The 16,199-nt window shown below is 33.1% G+C and overlaps 1 long non-coding RNA gene across 2 annotated transcripts; it reads left to right on the top strand.

Annotated features, from left to right (window-relative positions):
• The first annotated feature begins 5,745 nt into the window (after positions 1 to 5,745).
• LOC146916716 (uncharacterized) lies at positions 5,746 to 14,468 on the top strand. Of its 2 annotated transcripts, none has more exons than XR_015015269.1 (4): positions 5,746 to 7,024; positions 8,276 to 8,337; positions 12,111 to 12,936; positions 14,189 to 14,468. It is a non-coding gene; the product is annotated as an uncharacterized LOC146916716 (long non-coding RNA). The 2 variants fall into 2 exon arrangements; XR_015015268.1 differs by having other exon boundaries at positions 8,915 to 12,936.
• The last annotated feature ends 1,731 nt before the right edge of the window (positions 14,469 to 16,199 follow it).

Raw genomic sequence — 16,199 nt, 5'->3', positions numbered from 1 at the left:
AAAGCCGTTCAAGGCAGCACACACAGTCCCACTAGAACCCGAAAGTCCACTCTGAAACACAAAATTCAAAATTTAATTCATACTACTTCCTCAGTAAAACAGCAGATTGAAAACAAAAGTTAATAGAAGAAAACTGCATTTAACACTAATGTAACCTTAAAATATGCAATTTTTATTTACGATTCTCTACCAAGCATCCTCAACCAAGGTTCAAAAAACTTATGATGCAAGTCCCCGGCCCTGATTTGGAACGCAACATAAAAACTTATGATGTCTCTGCAACGCGGCTGCACTTGAGCTTACCTCAGCATCTTCGACTACTACTTCCGCAATATCATGGATCATGACTTTTGTTTTAAAAACCAAATTGGACATCAAACCAGTGAGACCTCATGCTTCATCCACCGTAAACAAGAACAAAACCGCGGCAGAACTGCCAAAACAAGCAAATTGTAGTACATACTGATTCGAGGTTCAACCAGTTGAACTGTCCAGCTCAATTTGGTTTTTTAAATCACTGATCACGACACAACCAGGACTTAAAATCATACCCTCAAGTACATTAACAAGGATCATAATAAGAGAGTACACAAAATAGGCAATGATAGCAATGTGTTTATGCATCTTATAGAAAAATAAATGGTTTACATTCAACACAAGAAAAAGGCAGTGAGTAATATAAACAAAAAACGAGTTCAATTTTCATACACTATCACTATAAACATTTTTACACTTTCAACACATCACAGCCATCCATATATGTCTTAATTTATAAATAGTTCGTATGAAAGTCAAACACTTGATAATGATCTGATGATTATGAATAATGATTGATCGACAATGTAAAAACTCTTAACACTAATTATGTGTACTCAACACATCACAATCAAACATTGTTAACGATTTCGGAGTTGTGATTGATTAACAACAAATGAAAGTATACAATAAAATCTATCCAATTAAAGAAAGGAAAAAAAATATGGGCACTCACTTATTTTAGCAGATTGATTTTCGAAATCCCAAACATATGAAATTTTAATTTCATTTTTTTTTTCAAATGTTCCCAGATATCAGAGAAACAATGCACCAAAAATTATTACTAATGACCACCATTAGAAATTAAATGGACAGCACAATGTTAAACATTGAGGGTGGAACAATTTACTTAGCATGCATGTATAGAAGGATCTTTAATATCTAAAACTTCCTCATGGTCTTTTAAACCCATCCATGTGGGACTGTTGAACCAAACTCCAAGGTGTTACTTCTTCCTTTGCTCATATTTCTGGTTATTTTATTTATATATGTCTTGGTGCTGAGAATTGCTATGTTCTATTCTTTACAACTTTGAACTTGTTAAATTTTGTGAAAAGAGGAAGAAAAACTCTAGAGTGCTAGCTGCTTTGCTACTAACTAGATTTAAATTGGTCCCTACAGAGAGGAAAAAAAAATAACACTATTTTCACCGAAAAGTCACAAATTTAGAGAGGGAAATGATACATTGTACACTGTGATTTTTGTATCCTGATTGGTACTTAACTGAAACCGAGTGAATGAAACTGGAACTGTAAATGCTACATTTCTTATAGGTTGTTTCAGTTGAGTTTCAGCCATTTATCATCCAATGAGTACTACTGCAGTGGTGGATTCCCCACACTTTGTTCATAAATGCAGGAATAGAACGGTGAACCTTAATCTCCAAGGTGTGCATCAGAAATGGGAAGTTGGTTATTGTTGCATTTGTGATTGATAAAGGTCAAGAACTTATAGCACAATGAGGAAAAATTTGTTAGATCCTGCACTCTTCTATAGTCCTAAAATCACATAATCAAACTTATTTTAATGTATCTTTGCATATTGCACACATATGGTTAGAAATCTCTTAATCTAATATTTCTTAAATTTCCATACTCATGATTGTTTTTCTTTATCATCCCTTCATATAAAATATGTTTAATCCACCGCTAATAAAGGTAAGCTTGTTTTTGGCTATGCGACTAATATTAGTGTTTGTGATGTATTGGATTCTAAGTTCTAGATAAGTTCCACAACCTTCCCTTCTTCCTTTTTTTACACAAAACCTTCATGTATATATTGATTTTTGAGAAAATTGCTAGGATAAAAAAATTAAATAATAACATTAATTTCTAATCCTAAACAACTCGCACAAAAATTAATACACCAAAATATATTAATAAACAGTGTAGTTTACTGAGTGTCCATCTCACAGTGTGAATTTCCAGGTCCGAACATATTGCTTTTATAGGTAAATCTTCCTCTTGGTTTTTAAAGAACCTTCGATGTGGGACAGAGTGCTGGCTGCTTTGCTAATAACCACAGGGTGTTTCTTCCTCCTGCTCTTGTTTCTAGTTGTTTTATATGTCTTTAGAACTTTGAACCATTCAATCACTACAATCCCAAGGCTTTCCCCTCAAATATCTAGTTGTCACTCCCCTTTCTACAGAAAAAATAACAAGCTGATTAAAGATGGCTGTCCGAAGGAACACCAGTCCTTTCAACTCGTCCAGGATATTCACAGGATCTATAACGACGAAGGCACAATCATGTGGAGCAATATTTGCAGAGAGGCAAACCAAGGGGAATGATCTATAACTTAGTCTTTAAAGGATATATAATAATTCTGTTGTTTTTAACTTAGTTTCCAAACATTCTGCAAGTGTTTTTAACTCAGTCCAGGGGGCTTTTCTCCATTATTTGCACAGAAAAAATACTTGTTTGGTGTGACACCTACAAGATTTCACGAGAAATGTGAGGCAGACGCATATCCAAATACTAGCAAATTTACATTCAATCTACCACTGATAAGGGCGAGTTTATTTTTTGTTATGAGACTAATATTGTGATGTTGATGTTACCACTACCTGTGAAAGAGAATGCTTCTCCTTCTCCGGAAGGAATAAAAGACCCCGACCACCAAACCCTCTTGTATGTCCTGTTATTCATCCCTGCTCATATTTTTAGCTTTTTTATATGTCCGGCCTGCTGCTGAGAATTTGTATATTTTAGTATTCTTTACAACTTTGAACCTGTTCAATTTTGAATTAAGATGGGATTCGTTGCACATATAAAAATGGTTCAATTGTGGATTCAGAACAAGATGTATGAGAGGAAATTGAACATCAAATTGTGTGTTTGCTATAATCACAGAGAAGCAAACATCGGATATAAAACTCTTAAAACCATGAAGATAACCACCTATGTCAATGTTAGAACAACTCTTGAAGCCATGAAGGGAAGAAGGAAAGTCTTATCAATTACCTAAACTCTTGAAGCCATATGACAGAAATTATCCAACTATAAAATCAGTAAAATACCTAAACTTAAAGTCATACTGGCTGGAATTGATAGTTGAAAATGGTTTTCATTCATGGCAATGAAGTGTGTTGGAAATGCAGCTCTCAAAAATGGTTGTAGAAATTCATAGGCAGTTCAATTCCATTCTCTCGAAAAGATTTCCTCTGACTTCTCACTTTAGTAGATAATCCCACCAGGTACAGTTGCAAACATCTAGACAGAGATAGAGTGTAATGTTGTCTCCACTCTTGTTTATCACACTATTTTCAACCTTTTTCATTCTTGGAGTTAATTTTGAAATGTATTCTTTGTAGCGAACCATCTTTTGCGCAAATTATAAACACAAATCATTATTGACTTAAGACAAGTAGTCACATCAATATTATGTTTCGAACATGAATCAAATAATTTGACATTGATTTTCAAACATTTCTAGTTGAAAGATTAAAAGATCAACCAATAACATATTAAGAAAAATAATAGACATTACGGTTTATTTTTTTAATATTAGTAGAAAATATTATAAGAATCTCTTAAAAAAAATTACAATTTTTAAAGCTCCAAAAGATTTCCTAAGAAATGAAGAATACTATGAAGTTTAAACTTGTTAGTTTTTTATACTTAGAATTTTCGAATTAGATGAAGTTTAAGATTGTTAGTTTTTTTTTTTTCACTCAATCTAAATCGAGTGGAAAGATAGGAGGGAGAGGGATTGAATGAGAATGGAAGAATGAGTTGAAACCCTAATTCGAACGAGAATAATCAAGGGTTCTCTCAATCTTCAATGTCACATGATAGTATTTTTAATTTCTTTGTTATTATTTTTTTTCCATTTTAATTGATGAAATGTTGGGGTGAAAGTACAATTTAACCTTATATAAAATTAAAATAAAAAATTAGGGGACAAAAGAAAAGCTACTTGGAGATTTAGAATAAGTTTAGAACAATTAATTACACTCATTCAAAACTCCTCAAGCCCAATTCATGTTTTGGAGATACTTTGGAGTATATAATCACTATCATAGCATTTATTTCGGTCGAGGTGGGATTATTTTTAGTGCCATTTTTTTGCTTCTTTAAGTTTCTGTCAAGATTGAACATAAAAGAAGAATTCAACAACCCATATGAAAATAAAAACAAGAATTTTAAACTTGAAAATTTATATGCAAATGAGTAGAAACTTGAATCCGAACGAAAATAATCGAGGGTTCTCTCAATCTTCAATGTCACGTGATAGTATTTTTAATTTCTTTTTTATTATGTTTTCCATTTTAATAGATGAAATGTTGGGGGTGAAGGTACAATTTAACCTTAGATAAAATCATAAAAAAATGGGGGGGGGGGGGGGGGCAAAAGATAACTTACTTGAGGAGTTTAGAAGGGAGACGGATTGAATGAGAAAGGAAAAATGAGTGGAAACCCTATTGTGAATGAGTATAATCAAGGGTTCTCTCAATGTTCAATGTCGGATTAAAAGTACAATATAACCATAAAAAAAAAATATAATAAATTGGGGAACTAAAAGAAGGCAAGAGATGAGAGACTAAAAGAAGGCAACCATAAATAAAATAATAAAAAATTGGGGAACTAAAAGAAGGCAAAAGAAATGAGGATGAGAGTTGAGAACAAGTTGTGAATAATTCCACTTTTTCAGAACTCCTCAATCCCACCTTCAAATTCAAAAGATAATTTGAAGTATATAACCACTATCATATCATTTCTTTCAACCGAGGTGGGACTCTTTTTGATGCCCTTTTCTTGCTTCTTTAAGTTTCAGTCCCATGGAACATAAAAGAAGAATTCACTTTAAACAACAACTCATAATCTTGCCATAAGCAAAAATTTATCCATTACACCATGCTTCTATAAAGTAATTAATATCAACTATTAATTAACAAATCAAATATAGATATCATAAGTACATCTTAAGAAATCACGAGTTTGTTAAAATGCTTATAAAAAATTATTATGATGTTATATGTGGTTACATATGTAGTTATTTCCAGCACATTACGGTGACATGTTTTCATTATAACTATAACATGAAATTGGATGATAAAAACAAACTCATCCACTAGTTGACATCAATTCTAGAGTGCTGGCTGCTTTGCTTAGCTTATTTGGAACATTAACTTTTCAGTTCACCTGCTCTTATCATTGTTAAGGCAAATGAACAATTGACTATGACAACATAAAAAAAATGTTTAATTGTGGAAATGAAATGCATGCTTAGGCGACATGGTTTAAAAATATTCAAGAACAAAGTCATCCAATCAAGCATGGCACCAAGACCCTAATAAATATTCTCATTCTATCCAAAGATGAATTCAATAATTTTAAGACCAGTTACACAAAACTCCAAAAAAATAAAATTGACAAAAATCATCATCTCATTTGGAGATCTCCAAACCTAACCCAAAAGAAGTACTATGTAATATTCCTCTAAATTTTAAATAAATTGTCGTATCAGTTGGACATGTCAAAACGGAATTATTTCTAAAGGGTTAATTATTTATTGAGAAAATCGAAGATATTCGGTAAATATCTTGCATATTCTTCGTACGAACTTGAGGAATTAAAAGGTTACGAATTAACGGAGGACAATCATGTCTTTTCCTTGAAGGGCATTTTGGTCATTTGGGACTTGAGATTTTTTTTAAGAAGTTGGACCCATTCATTTTCTTCCAACTTCTCTCAAAATCTAGAACTCTCTTTCCCTTCTCTTACTCTCTCTTATCCTCACGGTTCCCTCTCTCTTTCTCATAACCTTTACCAAAAATTTCATCTAACTACAAATTAATCAACATGCAATTATGTTAAGTGATTCTTAGGGCAATTTGGTTAGCATGCAAGAATAAATTCCTTTCTCTTCTCCCTCTTCAGCCGCAGCCATCATCCTTTAGCTTTGGAAGTTAAGCTTTTGAGCTTGAGTGGAATTCTACATGCAAGGTATGCTGAATAAGTGTGGTTAGTAATTGCATGTATCTATTAGATGCTTATTGTTATTGTCATGACTATTAAGGATTAATGAGGGATATAAGCTGCTGCATGTGAGGTTTTGGGCTGTTATGTATATGAATGGATGATTGTTTATGGTTTGGTGTTTAAATACAAGAAGTTGAAGCTAAAAAGAGGGTAATTTGTGTGAAATTCGCAGAACAGATTTGTTGTATTTTGGTCGTGTGTATATAAGAGTTAAGTGATTGTTAAAGAATTGGATTCCTCATTTAATTCCCTTCAAATCGGATATAAATTTTGTGTGATTTGGATTAGAAACGAACTCAGAAAACCCAATTGAAGTTTGGTAAAATTCTGCTGGAAATTTGGTTACGGGTTCTGGGACAGGGCTCCATTAAAACAGTAATAACTTTCTCTCTGTAACTTGGAATCAAGTGATTTTTAATGCTATGGTTAGCTAACGAAATTACGGACGTTTTAGTACCAGTTTCACTAATTTTGGTTCAGTATTGAGGTCTGGAGATAATTTTGAAGTAAGAGGTCAGATGCAGATTTTGTGCAGAATATCAGTCTAATTGTGTTAGCTCACCGAGCGAGCATGAAACCTCGCCTAGCGAGGAGGTGCAGAAATGGAGTCTGAGTTCAGATGGAACTATGTACAAGCTCCGGAGAATGTTTGTGATTCGGTGGAAATTGCTCTGGTGGTTATTTGGAAAGGCATCGCTAGGAATTGAGTTCTTTCGTCATATCTGTGAGTTGATGATGATCATTATCATTTATTTTAATTATCGTTATTATTGATATGTTGATGATTTTATAAGTTAAAGTATTTATCTAAACGGGAAGCACACCCTTTGAACATTTTTCTTGTCAATTGATACTTATGTTTAAAGTCATCAATACTATTATGGTCTATATTTGAATTTATCTATGACTTATTGAGCAAAGGATATGAAATTGAAATTTGATTGCATATACAATGACATGAGTTTTGAGATATGGGGAATACAGTTATGTTCTTGAGAATTTTCGATGTTAATATGCGTTTTGAAAAGATTTGATATTAATATGTACATGATTTGGATTTGGATTTGAATTTGAATTTGAATTGGGATTTACTTATGATAATAAGTAGTTGGTTTTAAATTGAGTTTTGATGTACGTATTTTGAATATAAGTTTCGATATTGTGAAATATGGTTTTGGCATTTTGTTTAAGAATGGTGTTTTGAAAATTACGGTTATAATGACGACAACCTAGGTGCACCTAGTAGTAATTTCAATTAGGTAGAATTACCCCATTAGATGGAGCCGCCCCTATGGAAAGGCCACCATTAGGAGGAGAGGGCTATCAATGAGAGGTAAACTCCCTAATTGAAAATGTTTTACACTTTGCTTTGAGTCAAGAGAAAAGAGCTATCCGTTAGATGGAGCCGCCCCTATGGATAGGCCACCATTAGGAGGAGAGGGCTATCAACGAGATGGAGCTAGTTCTTGATTCACCCATTTTGATATACTTTAAAAAAAAACATTTTGTTTTGAGTCGAGAGAAAAGAGCTATCCGTTAGATGGAGCCGCCCCTATGGATAGGCCACCATTAGGAGGAGAGGGCTATCAACGAGATGGAGCTAGTTCTCGATTCACCCATTTTGTTTATTTTCACTAAATGGAGTTTTCATTAATTTCTTTAAAGGCTTTAATCAAGATTTTTGGTAAAATATATTTTCAAAGGCTTGTAATGTTATCTTCATGTTTTTACGATGTTGGACTTTTCGTTGAAGGATGTCTATTTGACTGGAAATATTTAAAAAGGGTGTGGATTTTCATGCGTATAAACGGTTGCGGATTACTAGAAATTTATACGGCTACTAGATTTTAAATTAACATTAAATTTTGAGTAAAGAAAATAATCGTGCTCTTGTGTGTTTCCCTTCTAGTTGGTAGTGGTTGTTGTCTCCTCACTAAGTCTTTATGACTTACTCCTTTTTCTTATATTTTTACAGATTCAAAGTCAATTGCGTAGAAAGCTTCTAGCAGGGTTAAAGATCTATCAGTGTCACTTTTGGTAGGCCCTTTTGGTTGGTTTCTCTTTCTATATTTATATTTCAGTATCCATTGATGTATCTGCAGCTATTTGGAAGTCTAGGATGTGTTATTCTGAGTTGTACAAGTATGAGAAAAATGTTAATTGAGATACTGGATGATAAAACAGGTTTTTAAAACAGGATTCATATCTTGGAAATGTTGAATTTACAGGGGAAACTATGTCGAAATTTCAGTAAATATTTTTATTGAATTGAAAACCGAATTGGAATTGTTTTTATTTTATAGTTTGTCAAGATGAATCAATAGGCTTGCCGGGCTAGAATGTTCTAGTTTGTGCGCCGGTCACGATTAGTGTTTTGGGTCGTGACAAAGTTGGTATCAGAGCTCCGGTTGTAGGTCCTAATAGCTGCAGACATAGAGTAGTAATAGATTTTGCTAATGAATTGTGAACCGCGGCACAATTTATTTGCAAAAAGCTATTAGCACTCTATGGTAGTGTCACTTGTTGTCCAATCTTATGATATCTTTTGGGTCTTTGAATTGTCTCACTTTGTTTGTCGCCTAGTCCTATTTTTGGTAAATTTTCTTTCATTTAGTGAGGGTGCCACCCATTAACAAGATCTCCACTAGAAGGGAAATTGGTTCCTTGCGAATTTAAAGCCGAACCGTAAAACCTTAGTCAAATAGGTCGTCATTCAGGATGTTCTCATGGTTGACTTAAAGAAAATGATAAAGGACGTAGCATTTATGTTGACAAACGTGATTGAGTTGTAGGAGTAATTAATGTCGAGGTTTCTAGAGAAATATGAAGAAATCCGATGATGATAGAGATTATTGTTGGCTTACAAGGAATACAATGGTTTGTGTAACAAATTGTTGGACAATAACAACATGGTAATCAAGCGCAGAGAAATGTTTTGGCCCACAAGAAGTTAATCATGGTTAGTAGCAGTCGATAAACCATCTAGAGAGATCAATGTGGATATAGAAAAGTTCATGAAACTTAAACCTTTACCTTTTATATATGTCTACTATGTGTGTGGATATAATGACTTATTGACGGTCAAGATAGGTTATGAATGAAATTATGATGCTCTCATTTAAAGGTGGATATAAGGATGTGGGAGTTGACATAATATAAGTTGGAAGGTATGGTATATGACTAGTTTGATATATTTACACGTGGAAAACAAGTAGGATAACCTTTGTTGGGATGAAGTGAGACATCTCAAGTGTTTATGACTCGTTTTCTTTTAGAAAGTGTTGGAGATGAATTTCCTTAAGAGTGTGAAAGATCGGACTAAACTGAGTTCATGCCAGTTTTAGAGTACAAAACCCGTCTTATTGAGCTTTCAATGAACGCTCCCCACCCTATCATAGTAGAGATGAGTGTCAAGTGGTTCATTATAAAATTAAGGGAATGCTTAATTGGATTCGTGGTTAGATCTAATTGTGCTACTTTGCGGAGGTTTTAAAGCTTAACACTTCAGATTAGGCAACAAAAGCTTAGGGGATGTAGTAGACAAATATTTGCAAGAAATGAGTTGAATGATTATACATAGATTTTTCTTAGCATGATGGTGAAGTTATATTTGGTTATTAGGAACAATAAATATAAATAACATAAATAGATAGTTTTAGTTGACAAACTTTTGGGCACAACGCAAAGTGTTGAGTAGATCATGGGGCATGTAGGTAATTTACTTTTCCTTATAGTACTTTTGATTCTACAATGGTTGATTCGACTCTGGAAATATTTTGTTTCAAGGATGAAAAGGTATAATTTCAATGTGGTTAAGTATGCTATATTAGGAGTGTTCATCATGGGTAGCTACGACACAACTATTATTTAGTCATGCATTAACATAGTCGTGTTAGTACAAATTTATAGGATTTTGAGTATGAATTGGTTGTTTGTTTAGTAAGCCACCTTACCCTATTATAACTAAGTAGTGAAAGTTGAGATATCGGGTAATCACTTTTATCCTTTTGAGGAAAATCTGGTTAGGTACCATATTATTTAACCTCAAGTTTAGGTTCTAACAAGTTATTGAAGAGAGGTTGCCAAGGATAATTGGTTTTGATTAGGGATATACAAGTGAGTGAAGAATTATAAAAAGTTCAAAAAAACATTTGGGTTTCCTGATGTTGTCCTGAAGAACTTTCTGGATTGTCACTTGATAATGAGATTAGATTCTCTATAGACTTGATTCCTACCACTCAACCCACATCCATACCTCTTTATCGAATGACATAGAATAACTTACATTGTTTAGGGACTAACCACAAGACCTTTTCAATAAGGGATTTATTGACCTAAGTTCGTTTCCTTGAGGATTAATGAAATTTATTATAAGTAAGGAAGATAGATATGTGTGACTGTGTGTAGTTATAGACAAGGGAATAAGGTGATAGTTAAGAATAAATATTATTTACCATGCATTTATTTGTTCGACCAACCTCAAGAAGCTTAGTGTTTTCCAAGATTTATTGAAATAGGGATATCACTAGTTGGATATTAAGAGTGAACATACATTAAAGACAACTTTTCGCACATACTACGAGGATTGTAAAATTCTGGTTATACCTTTAAGACTTACTAATGCTCCAACGTCTTTATTGAATTGATGAATTGGATTTTTCAACCTTAGATTTGTGAGTTATATTGTTTAGTGATGACATTTTTGTGTATTCCAAGAGTAAAGAAAGGCATGATCTAAGCGATCCTACACATGAGTGAATATGTCAACAATAATTTTGCTCTTAAGATTTTGAGGCATTAGCAATATGAAAGGATTTTCTTAGATTTATAACAACCAAAAAGGTCTTAGTATAACTTAAATTTAGGAAAAATAAGGTGGATGGAATTCTCTTAAATACTTTGATTGCAAAGACTTGTATTACCTTGGGAAGACAAATGTTGTTGCAAATGCTTTAAGTAGGAAGTACATGAGTAGTTTTACTCATTTAGTCGAAATAAAGAGAATTATAATTAAAGGGCTACAAAAACTTGTTAAAAAGGGGGATTCAATTTTAGCTTGATCATTCAATGGCATTATTGGTTAAGATTTAGATTAGGTAAAATTGATAGGACCTTGGAGGAATGAAGCGTACGAAGAAGGAAAGGCATGATGTGAAGTTTATAATGAATTCTCTTAAGGAAGTATTCAACGCCAATGGTGGCTGGTACTTGTGCAGTTTAAATTAGTCAGTCAAAAAGAATCAGTTAGTAACAATATATGTTTGAGACTAAAAGTGAAAGTATGGGAAAATTATTTGTGCTTATTAGCAAGTAAATCGTTAAATTTCGAGGACGAAATTTCTTTAAGGGGGGTAGATTGTAATATTCCTCTAAATTTTAAATAAATTGTCGTATCAGTTGGACATGTCAAAACGGAATTATTTCTAAAGGGTTAATTATTTATTGAGAAAATCGAAGATATTCGGTAAATATCTTGCATATTCTTCGTACGAACTTGAGGAATTAAAAGGTTACGAATTAACGGAGGACAATCATGTCTTTTCCTTGAAGGGCATTTTGGTCATTTGGGACTTGAGATTTTTTTTAAGAAGTTGGACCCATTCATTTTCTTCCAACTTCTCTCAAAATCTAGAACTCTCTTTCCCTTCTCTTACTCTCTCTTATCCTCACGGTTCCCTCTCTCTTTCTCATAACCTTTACCAAAAATTTCATCTAACTACAAATTAATCAACATGCAATTATGTTAAGTGATTCTTAGGGCAATTTGGTTAGCATGCAAGAATAAATTCCTTTCTCTTCTCCCTCTTCAGCCGCAGCCATCATCCTTTAGCTTTGGAAGTTAAGCTTTTGAGCTTGAGTGGAATTCTACATGCAAGGTATGCTGAATAAGTGTGGTTAGTAATTGCATGTATCTATTAGATGCTTATTGTTATTGTCATGACTATTAAGGATTAATGAGGGATATAAGCTGCTGCATGTGAGGTTTTGGGCTGTTATGTATATGAATGGATGATTGTTTATGGTTTGGTGTTTAAATACAAGAAGTTGAAGCTAAAAAGAGGGTAATTTGTGTGAAATTCGCAGAACAGATTTGTTGTATTTTGGTCGTGTGTATATAAGAGTTAAGTGATTGTTAAAGAATTGGATTCCTCATTTAATTCCCTTCAAATCGGATATAAATTTTGTGTGATTTGGATTAGAAACGAACTCAGAAAACCCAATTGAAGTTTGGTAAAATTCTGCTGGAAATTTGGTTACGGGTTCTGGGACAGGGCTCCATTAAAACAGTAATAACTTTCTCTCTGTAACTTGGAATCAAGTGATTTTTAATGCTATGGTTAGCTAACGAAATTACGGACGTTTTAGTACCAGTTTCACTAATTTTGGTTCAGTATTGAGGTCTGGAGATAATTTTGAAGTAAGAGGTCAGATGCAGATTTTGTGCAGAATATCAGTCTAATTGTGTTAGCTCACCGAGCGAGCATGAAACCTCGCCTAGCGAGGAGGTGCAGAAATGGAGTCTGAGTTCAGATGGAACTATGTACAAGCTCCGGAGAATGTTTGTGATTCGGTGGAAATTGCTCTGGTGGTTATTTGGAAAGGCATCGCTAGGAATTGAGTTCTTTCGTCATATCTGTGAGTTGATGATGATCATTATCATTTATTTTAATTATCGTTATTATTGATATGTTGATGATTTTATAAGTTAAAGTATTTATCTAAACGGGAAGCACACCCTTTGAACATTTTTCTTGTCAATTGATACTTATGTTTAAAGTCATCAATACTATTATGGTCTATATTTGAATTTATCTATGACTTATTGAGCAAAGGATATGAAATTGAAATTTGATTGCATATACAATGACATGAGTTTTGAGATATGGGGAATACAGTTATGTTCTTGAGAATTTTCGATGTTAATATGCGTTTTGAAAAGATTTGATATTAATATGTACATGATTTGGATTTGGATTTGAATTTGAATTTGAATTGGGATTTACTTATGATAATAAGTAGTTGGTTTTAAATTGAGTTTTGATGTACGTATTTTGAATATAAGTTTCGATATTGTGAAATATGGTTTTGGCATTTTGTTTTAAGAATGGTGTTTTGAAAATTACGGTTATAATGACGACAACCTAGGTGCACCTAGTAGTAATTTCAATTAGGTAGAATTACCCCATTAGATGGAGCCGCCCCTATGGAAAGGCCACCATTAGGAGGAGAGGGCTATCAATGAGAGGTAAACTCCCTAATTGAAAATGTTTTACACTTTGCTTTGAGTCAAGAGAAAAGAGCTATCCGTTAGATGGAGCCGCCCCTATGGATAGGCCACCATTAGGAGGAGAGGGCTATCAACGAGATGGAGCTAGTTCTTGATTCACCCATTTTGATATACTTTAAAAAAAAACATTTTGTTTTGAGTCGAGAGAAAAGAGCTATCCGTTAGATGGAGCCGCCCCTATGGATAGGCCACCATTAGGAGGAGAGGGCTATCAACGAGATGGAGCTAGTTCTCGATTCACCCATTTTGTTTATTTTCACTAAATGGAGTTTTCATTAATTTCTTTAAAGGCTTTAATCAAGATTTTTGGTAAAATATATTTTCAAAGGCTTGTAATGTTATCTTCATGTTTTTACGATGTTGGACTTTTCGTTGAAGGATGTCTATTTGACTGGAAATATTTAAAAAGGGTGTGGATTTTCATGCGTATAAACGGTTGCGGATTACTAGAAATTTATACGGCTACTAGATTTTAAATTAACATTAAATTTTGAGTAAAGAAAATAATCGTGCTCTTGTGTGTTTCCCTTCTAGTTGGTAGTGGTTGTTGTCTCCTCACTAAGTCTTTATGACTTACTCCTTTTTCTTATATTTTTACAGATTCAAAGTCAATTGCGTAGAAAGCTTCTAGCAGGGTTAAAGATCTATCAGTGTCACTTTTGGTAGGCCCTTTTGGTTGGTTTCTCTTTCTATATTTATATTTCAGTATCCATTGATGTATCTGCAGCTATTTGGAAGTCTAGGATGTGTTATTCTGAGTTGTACAAGTATGAGAAAAATGTTAATTGAGATACTGGATGATAAAACAGGTTTTTAAAACAGGATTCATATCTTGGAAATGTTGAATTTACAGGGGAAACTATGTCGAAATTTCAGTAAATATTTTTATTGAATTGAAAACCGAATTGGAATTGTTTTTATTTTATAGTTTGTCAAGATGAATCAATAGGCTTGCCGGGCTAGAATGTTCTAGTTTGTGCGCCGGTCACGATTAGTGTTTTGGGTCGTGACATACTAACAGTTGCAAAAACCTAGTCAGATATATTGTGATGTACATTAGCACAATTTTAATGCAATAAAGCTACCACAAACTCTTCAAACTATGTCTACCAATTTAAGCTTCTAGGAGTCCATTTTTAAGACCAATTTAACAAACTACAAGTGCTTCAAAAAGTCAGAAAGCTAAAATTAACAAAACTCAACACCTCCTTTGGAGCACTACAAACCTAGACCGGACCCTCATATAGTGTAATTATGTCTCCATCACACTATTTTTAACCTTTTTAATTATTGGATTTTTTTTTATTGCTATAGATTAGCCTAGAAATGAAAGTGCAGGTTTTGGCATATTAAATTGACTACAATTGGATATTTAAAAATTCATTCACAATAGTAAAGTGACAGTATAAGTGGGAGTAGCAATTTTTTATTGTTTTGGATTACAGTGGAGTAGCAATCTTTGTTAAAGTAATTGAATTATGGTATAAGCATCATTTATTTGAATCATAGCCAAGTTAAGCAAGTTAGCCCTCTAAAAAAAAGTTATGCAAGTTAGCCAAGTGTATTCTTCAGTGATATGTTTTCTATAATCAGAGTTGTATATCTTGTATGAAAATTTCAAGAAAAAACAACATGCTTTTCATGGAACACCCTTCCCATCATAGAACACAATTTTAAATGCAGGTATTGAATAGGTATTAATTTAAAACATGTTCAATCCACTACTAATAAGGGTGAGTTTATTTTTGGAATGTAGACTCCAATATTTTTTAATAGCTAAGATAAACCATTTATATTTTCAACTTCTACTTTTGCATCTTGTAAAACATTGGATGATTTGTCTTTCACGTCTTTGCATATCTTCAAATCATCTCCCGAATTTAAATCAACCTCAACACTTGTCTGAGATGAAAGCCGAGTTATCGCTTATTGAATTGTGCCTCGAAGAAGAGCCATCAATTGAATTTTTATGTCCTTGAAAACATGTTTTTTTGAAAATTGTAGTCTCATGCTCATAGAAAGTTTCACATGATCTCTCAATCATCTCATTTATTGTGTTTTTCAAAATCTCCACTTGAGAATCATTCCACACGGAAACACAGCATGGTGATGTGGAACGACTTTCCCTCCCTAGTAGTTTCACTGCAAGATGCCACAATAGAGATGCAGGTTCTATCATCCTGCACTTAAAAACGAAAGTTGAAATTTTTCTACTAAAATAACATGATGTAGATGGCAGAATAACACTCATAACTCATAGTTTAGATGATAAAGCTACTGAGTTATTATTACTTTGTTTAAAAAACTCATTCATGTTAATACTAATTAAGATCTTTATAGTTCTAATAAAATCACACATTTGTTGTATATTAAAAGTAAAGATTAAGAAATCACACAGATGGTTAGAAATCTCATAATCTAGTATGAATTTTCTTGTTCAATGGACAAACCAGAAATGCTGTACATTTAACAGGCTTAAGGAACAAATTTTCATCAATCATTATCATACCGATTAAGAAAAAAGACCAAAATAAAACTAGTTAAGAATACTATTTCTTGAATTCCGATGAAGCGCATAGAATGAAATAGTGCATAATTTTAAATAAAAATG

Source organism: Medicago sativa, chromosome 6 (assembly GCF_051527215.1).
Source record: "Medicago sativa cultivar Bolivia chromosome 6, Bolivia_mono, whole genome shotgun sequence".
NCBI lineage: Eukaryota > Viridiplantae > Streptophyta > Magnoliopsida > Fabales > Fabaceae > Medicago > Medicago sativa.
This window is presented reverse-complemented; position numbering and strand designations above follow the sequence as displayed.